The sequence below is a fragment of the Amblyomma americanum genome, chromosome 4 (genome assembly GCF_052857255.1).
Source record: "Amblyomma americanum isolate KBUSLIRL-KWMA chromosome 4, ASM5285725v1, whole genome shotgun sequence".
Classification (NCBI taxonomy): Eukaryota; Metazoa; Arthropoda; class Arachnida; order Ixodida; family Ixodidae; genus Amblyomma; species Amblyomma americanum.
The window spans coordinates 212,744,610-212,751,260 of NC_135500.1; the positions used below are offsets into that span (position 1 = coordinate 212,744,610).

The 6,651-nt window shown below is 47.9% G+C and overlaps 1 pseudogene; it reads right to left on the reverse strand.

Moving 5' to 3' along the window:
- Positions 1-4,724: 4,724 nt before the first annotated feature.
- LOC144127564 (very long chain fatty acid elongase 7 pseudogene) lies at positions 4,725-6,397 on the reverse strand (annotated as a pseudogene).
- Positions 6,398-6,651: the final 254 nt, after the last annotated feature.

The window sequence follows — 6,651 nt, forward strand, 5'->3', positions numbered from 1 at the left end:
TTTCCCGTAAACACAAGCGGAGGCTTCTCTCTTATATTCTTGAAACAAATAAAAACTCAACTTCAACCTCAACCGTTCCCGCAAGGCTATATTCCGCTGGCGAAGAGTGGAGCAGCGCGCATACTATGCTGTCGTGGATTAGCGAACAGACGATAACTAAGTGTGGGATTCCTCATCAGTCAAGATGCAGCTGACACCATAGAGGAGTGCTATAGCATTAACGAGAGGGCGGGAGCTATTGAAATTGGGCCTAATAAGAAGTACAAGCTGAAGGTGGTGCGGAACGTTAATGAGAGAGGCCATAGCGCACAGCAATGAGACATCCCGCCAATAACGAAACACGAAGTAAAGGAAGCCTTAGCACCGATACAAAGGGGGAATACAGCTTCTGACGATCAGGTAACAGCGAATCTGTTGAACGACGGAGGGGAGATAGTGGTAGGATGACTAGGCAGCCTGTATTCGCAATGCCTTATGACCTCGAGCGTACCAGAAGCTTGGAAGAAGGCTAATATTATATTAATTCCTAAGTCAGAAGACGTCAAGGACATGGACAATTACAGACTGATCAGCTTACTCTCCATTGCATTCAACGTATTTACGTAAGTAATCGCTAAGAGAGTAAGGACAACCTTAGACTTCAATCAACCAAATGATCAGGCAGGCTTTCGTAAATGATACTCGACAATAGACCATATTCAGTCTATCAATCGCGTGATAGAGAAACGCGCAGCATATAGCCTACCGCTGTGTATAGCCTTCATTAATTGCGTGAAAGCATTTATATGAGTGGAAACCTCAACAATCATGCAAGCGTTGCATAATAAGGACGTAGAAGAGCTTTGTGTGAAAACACTTAAAGATATCTATAAAGAATGCACAGCTACCATAGACCGCCTTAGAGTCAGCAATAAAATTCCAACAAGGAATGGTGTCAGGCAGAGAGACACGATTTCGCCAACGCTATTCACCGCCCGTTTACAGGAGGTATTTCAAGGCCTGGGTTGTGGAGTTAGAGATAAAAATTAATTTAGAATACCTAAGTCATCTGCGAATCGCTGATAAATGAGAACGGTAAGTCTTGAATTTAACATGCAGAAAACCAAAGTAATGTTCAACAGTCTCGCAAAGGAACATCAGTGCACAAATGGTAGCGAGGTGCTGGAAGTGGGAAGCGAATACGTCTACTTAGGGCAGGTAGTGACTGCTGATCCGGACCATAAGTGGGAAAAAACTAATGACGGGGTGGAACACAAATTGCACGATCATGAATGGCAGTTTATCAATATCCCCGAAGAGAAGAGTATACAACAGCTGTATCTTACCGGTACTCACCTATGGGGCAGAAACGTTGAGGCTAACGAAAAGGATTCAGCTTAAGTTAAGGACAGCACAGCGAGACATGGAAAGGAAAATGACAGGTGTAACGTTAAGAGACCGGAAGCGGGCCGAGTGGGTGAGGGAACAAACGCGTGTTATTGACATTCTGGTCGAAATCAAGAGAAAAAACGCGCTTGGGCAGGGCATTTTTTTTTTCGAAGCCGAGACAACCGCTGGTCTTTGAGGGTAACGGAGTGGATTCCAAGAGAAGGCAAGTGTAGCAGAGGGCGGCAGAAAGTTAGGTGGGCGGATAAGATTAAGAAGTTTACGGAGATTTTGTGGCCGCAGCTGACAAACGACAGGGTTAATTGGAGAGACATGGGAGAAGAATTTCGCCTGCAGAGGGCGTAGCCAGCCAGTCAGCCTGATGATGACGATGAGTACGTACGTACATAGTTCCTGGGACCTAACGAACAGATGGCACCGACATGGTCGCAACATAACTGCCATTCGGATTCCAAGCCACCCCTTTGACGATTATTGGGACCTCAGGGAGAATGATGAGTCCGGAAGAAGTTCCCACCTACCCTACTTGTGGAATATGAGCGCTCAAGACGGCAGCGTCCCTTCCTGTTCCGAACACCGCTCGATTTAAGGAGAGGCGAAAAAAGAAAGTTGTAAACTCCGTAGTCCCTAGCACATAGCTCTCGTATACTAGACGTATGCCTTTTGGTACCGCCCCTCATGAAGAGACGCCTGAAGGCACACAAAACATTTTCCAAGAAAAGGATGCTGGACTTCGTTAAGGCTATCCTGGGAACGCGATTAAAAAACCGGAATCCTACACAGTTCAGGAGAATCACAGAACCCTCACAAGGTGCTAACATATGTCAATGCTGCTGTTGAATAACGTAATGCTAGCATCGTCGAGGCACTCATGCTGAGGCCCCCTGGGCGTCCTAACGGAATACCCCGGAGCAGCACACATGGTAAAAAAATTTATCTAGAAAAAAACGCACTACATTCTCTTTGGAAGGAACAAAAGCTACTCTTGATTCGCCATGAGGGTACGCGGCTCGGCGAACTAAACAGCCGACTTCTTCGAATAACAAATTCAAATAAGTAAAGTCAGCAGGGCAGTATAAAGATTAGACAAAACAGCTGACACTCGAACGGAAAAAGGCGGTCGTTTATCTGGGCGAACCGCCACTCCCTCTGAAGAGGGGTACCAGCGAGATAGCCCCCACACCCATGCGAGCCAGTCTAACGTCATGAGCCGTATACGTACAACCTGCTTCGAACCAACAAAATCATAAGCAGAAGACATTTTACCGTGTAGTAATAGGAGTTATTAGTCTGGATTACGAATTACTCTGGTAAACGCCGCTATATGAGCTCCTTATACCAGGCTGTCTTCCTTGAAGAGCATTCTGAAGCACAGAATTCGGAAAGCTAAGGAACAACGCACGCCTCTGCATTCTTCACCGGCAGCGACTCCGACATCTGGACGGCAGATGCCGCACCAATTTTTCCATATTGTTTACTACCCGAGAGGTTCCATCATTCTACCTTGAAATTATGGACAGGAAACCAATGACAAGGTGATTGGGACGCAAAGTACATTGATCACCGATGGTCACCAAAGCCTCCGTACTAAACAACAAGCCGGAGTTAGGGAAATCCGGGATCTTTACAGACCCCACGTGAAAAACGGCGATCAAAACATCTATCAGTGCGCCTTCGACGGAACGCACCGAACACACGCGGGAAAGATACCTCCGCCGTGAGAAGCCAACCCCCGTCCGACATAGAACTCCGCGCATCAAGACAGGCTGAGCTTAACCAGCGCGTCTCCAGCAGTAAAAGAAACTGGAAGAATATTGCTCTAATCCGATAACATGGGTGCCATTTGTAAGCAAAGCGAACCTTCATGGTCGAACACGCCGCTGAGCAGTGATTTAAATCCAACAACGACATAAGCATTCTTTTACCAGCTTTCTCGACTCAATTTTCCTTCCACTTTCTTTCCTCTGACACAGTCTTTCTGCTTGATGCCTGTTCAAAGTCTACACCACCTGAAGCACGAACTGAAAGCAAAGCGTCAAACTTCTTTCCAAAAGAGGAATGGATTATTTTTTTTCACGCATCTGATACGCAACTACACAGCCCGGCCGCGCGTACCTTACAGTGGACAGGTGATCAACAACAAAGCACGCATGAGATTTGCCATCACGAACGGAATTCGTCGCAAATCACTGCAATCTAACGCTGAAAGATTCAATACCAGACGTACGCTACTCGAAAAAACGCTACAGCGCAATGTTTGCGCGCCTTTCTTGAACGAGACCGTTATTCAACTCCAGGTTTCTTAGACATCAAATCGACATCACATGAACATCTACTTTATACTGTGAATGAATGTGTGTATGTATTGTGGCACTACAATGGCCTATGTTCTACTGTAACTGAATATGTGCATAGATGGTGACTTCTGGAGTGGACTGTGTGGAGTGATTGTGTGCATAGATGGTGACTACGCGAGAGAATGTGTGCTATTATAAGAGACTGTGCGCATAGCGGGGTAGATGCGAGAGGCTTCAGGACATTGTTAATATAGAAGGGACGCTACGGTGGAGCAATTGCCGGCAGATAAAGAAAGGCTAACCCCACCTGTAGCATTCAACACCTCAACTCAACTCAATCACATGGACATCACCTGTGCATCACCTGGATATCATGCAGCAGCGTAATTTTGTAAAATATTGTTGCGAGCATACTGATGGGGATGGTCTAATCTTCCGACGCGTGGCAAAATCTCGGTGTTGAAGTTTGTTCCGCGCCCGCACCGAATATTCAAGGCGAATAAAAAACCTATGGAGCGCGGTTTTGACAATAAATAGCAGAAAACTGCAATTGTCCCGAGGAGGGATTTGCGGATGCATTGACTCTTAAAGTGCAATGTTTTGATGTGGGAAAAAAACTGCATTCCTAACCAACTTCCCGTTGAAGAAAAAAATGGCTTGTGCAGAAAATCTGGGTATTGCACCATTTAACGTGGATGTGGAGGGCGCTGCAATCGGCCCGTGAAAAAGACTGCATGCTAATGCTAAGCAAGTGGCGTTCTTGGAATAGTGGACGTAGTTTTTGAAGGGAAAAAAATAACTGTGTTTAACTATGAGAACGCGCTTTTAAAATTAGTGTACCTTAACTTGTTTAAGCCCTCGCACTTTCTCTTTTCCACTAGCTAACCTTTCTCAATAGAGAAAGGTTCATTCATTACAATTAAACCCTGAAGGTAGTGTTTCCTTTCAGGGGGAGCGTTTCATGTGGCCCTCTGTGCCTCAAAATAACATGAAGAAAAGCAAACTCAACGCAAAATCAGGACACAAGAAACTCATTGGCATGACCCGTTTTATTACAACAAGGCATAGACTACGGACAGACGTAAAACATAACAATCATTCACACATCTAAAACAACACGGTGCTGCAGCCTCGCCTCTTATCACATTTTAATGCAAGAGTAACAAACCAAGCCTGCTTAGGTAACTTGTTATAAAGCAAAGAGCAATGCATGGTCAGAATGTTGCCTAGCAGTTTTCTTTTCGACATTCACAGGAGAGTCCGACAATTCCCTTTGACAGATTATGCTGAGGTAGCCAGCAGTGTAATTTTGTCATCAGATAAATCCCGTGCTCTGTGAGAATTTAGCAGTGACAGACATATAGAGTGGAAATGGGGATTCGAAAAAGAAAAAGTTCCAAAGAGAAAGCGCTGACAATGTTCTTGTCTAGAAATGGCAGTAATGACTATAAGATATACAAAAGCGTCGACGACGCGGTACTCACGAGGTTGTGACACTAAGCTACTCTTCTACAAAATATCCTCGACTGAACGTTTATCCCGACTTCTCACGCCTTCTTAGGCCTGTCGCCTGCAGGCCGTGCGCTCGTTTGAGTCTGGCCCGAAGCATCGTCGACGGCCTTAGCCGCGTTCTTGAGTCCTTTCCTCTTGATATACTCGTGGACGTAGAAATTTATAAAGAGCACCAAGCCCAGCAGTCCCTGTGCGAAGGCCAAGCCAATCATGATGCGCGGGTAGCCGCAGTCATAGACGAGCGGGATGCAGATGTGAATGAGCAGCACGACGAACTGCGTGATCTGCATTGTGGTGAGGTATTTCTTCCACCATAGATACGGCTGCACCGATGGACCCAGACAGGCCAGGAAGTAATAGGAGTACATGATGACGTGCATACCGGCGTTTACGCACATACCGAGCAGCACTTGGCCGTCGCTTCCGAAGGCCAGCCAGAGCCAGCCACTCCAGACAACAAGGGCGTGATGCGAGACGTGCAGCGCGGAAAGGTGGGAGTACTTCTTGCGAAGCAAGAAGAAGAACGTGTCCAGGAAGTCACCGATCCTGACGAAAAGGTACCACCACGAATAGTGCAGCAGCATGAGCGAGTGCTCGTCCGTCGAGTGCGTCATTCCCTGGCAAAAGACACTGTAGCCGCCGTACCAGAAGGAGTGCTGGAAGAATTTGAGCATGAAGAACACGTTGAGCACCACCATCGCAAAGTTGTACGCCATGATGGCCGGCTTCAGGTTGTACGGCTGCCGGTTTCGCATGAATCGGGGTCCTCCGTGGTACACGATATACAGGTAGAGCCCCAGCACGACGACGATGAAGCGGAGGTCACCGATGAAGAGCATGTCCTTGGTCCTGGGGTCCCTCTTGGACATCAGGTAACGCCATGCCTCGGTGAGAGGCGCTGTCACGCCACTCGGCTCCATGTCTGTGCGCGACAGTTGTCGCCGGTGCTGCTGGCGCTTGTCTTCTGCTCCGTACCGCCGAGTGAGCCCGTCTGCGGGGGACCAACCTCCACGAGAGAGCGCCGTGTAAGCCACGGCTGGGCAGGAACGACCGACTTTCACGTCGACCACGATTGGGGTCGCGCCACGGAGGAGACGCGGCGAGGAGGAAAAAGGAAGTGAGAGTGCGTTTCCTGACAGATCGGACGTAGCTTCCATCTCGTATGCCTCGCCGCCTTGCCCTCGAGACGACAGCTCGGAGAAAGCTCGCCAAGAACCGGTTCCGGGTTCCGCGGCGGTGACCGTAGAATGCAAAGGAAGCTAGCGGTGGGTGTTAGCTCTCGGTGAACCATGTCGTCGCCTGCGTTGAAGCGCCGTCACTCGGAGCGATTTTATTCATGTCTATCGAGTGAAGTAAACAAATTTGCGGCCAAATCTGTGTTGCGCTTGGATTACCCCAGTGCAGGAATGCATGCGAGCTGTGCCGTAGTTGTCACATACGCCACGGATGTACCTGT